The sequence below is a fragment of the Hipposideros armiger genome, unplaced genomic scaffold (genome assembly GCF_001890085.2).
Source record: "Hipposideros armiger isolate ML-2016 unplaced genomic scaffold, ASM189008v1 scaffold_525, whole genome shotgun sequence".
Taxonomy (NCBI): domain Eukaryota; kingdom Metazoa; phylum Chordata; class Mammalia; order Chiroptera; family Hipposideridae; genus Hipposideros; species Hipposideros armiger.
The window spans coordinates 427,961-429,298 of record NW_017731875.1 but is presented as its reverse complement, the minus strand read 5'-3'; positions in this window follow the sequence as shown (position 1 = coordinate 429,298).

Here is a 1,338-nt window from a genome sequence, read left to right as displayed (position 1 = left end):
ATCATTGTATATATACCGGATCTTCTTCACTCATTCATTTATCAATAGACACATAGGCTGCTTCCTTATTTTAGCTATGGTAAATAATGCTGCAATGAACATAGGGGTGCATATATCTTTTCAATTTAGTGTTTTCATTTTGGGGGGATAAATATCCAGAAGTAGAACTGCTGGGTCATAAGGTCATTCTATTTTTTTTTTTTTAAGATTTTTATTGGGGAATTGGGGGGATGGGAACAATGCTGGGGAATTGGGGGGAGGAGGACAGACAAGTTGCTGTCCTTTTGTTCTTCAGTCTAGTTGTGGAGGACATCGCTTCACTGGCCCAAGTTGGCACCATCATTGCGCTCTTCCCAGGNTTAGAGTGCAGAAAAGTGGATTTTGCTGAATAACACTTTGTGCAGTCTAATTTGGTGTTTTATTTAACAGGCTTCCTAAAATAGGAGTTCTAGTTTGGTATTGGGTTCAGTATTGGAAAGGGGATCACAGTGGGAGCTGCGAGCAAATAGAGAAGCAAATACTATGTTAGCCAGACCAGGGAAATTGAAGGCATTATTAAGAAAGTTCAAGACATGTACTATGATATTCCTGAAATTACTAAAAAGAAATAATTACTCGCTAAGCATTTGAGAGAAATGTGTGTGCCTAATAAGATAGACACTGCAGGGATCAACAGAAAGAGATTGGGCAAGGTGAAACAGCAGAACCTTAATGGTTACCTTGAGTTTTTTTGTGCTCCAGTGTTCTCTCAATGGGCAGAGGAAGTTCAAGTTTAGCTGTGCTTTTGTGCAGACAGAATGACAGCCTTTGGTTTGCGGTGCAGTTTCAGGCATGGAAAGTCTTTTCCATCCCTAGTGTTTTCCCCAAATTGTGATGTTGAAATTTTTATCTTACCGGGGGCATTGGCTTTAATGTCACAATAAGAATTGGGTTAGAGATTGAGTCAGAGGGACGGTTCAAACTGAGTAAGAATGGTCATACATTTTTATCAATATCATAAAATATTTTATACAAGAGATGGTGTGAGATTACAGACTCATTTTTGTGAATTGGATGGGCTGGTGATGGGTTGGAGTGAGATGATCAGAGTACATAAACCTATGAATAAGTTGGTGTCAGTAGGTTGGGGTTCCTTAGAAAGAAATACTAGAAGTGCAAGTAATATTTACTTACACCAACAAAATTTGGATCCAATTTAGTCCAGTGATATGAGGTAATCTGTGCTCAGTCCAATTTCTTCAAGAAAAAAACAGTCATAAAGCATAGAGTCAGAGACCTAAGGAGCAGGAAGGAACCTCTATACAGAAGCATCAAGGTAAACTTTCTGGCTTTGGGGGA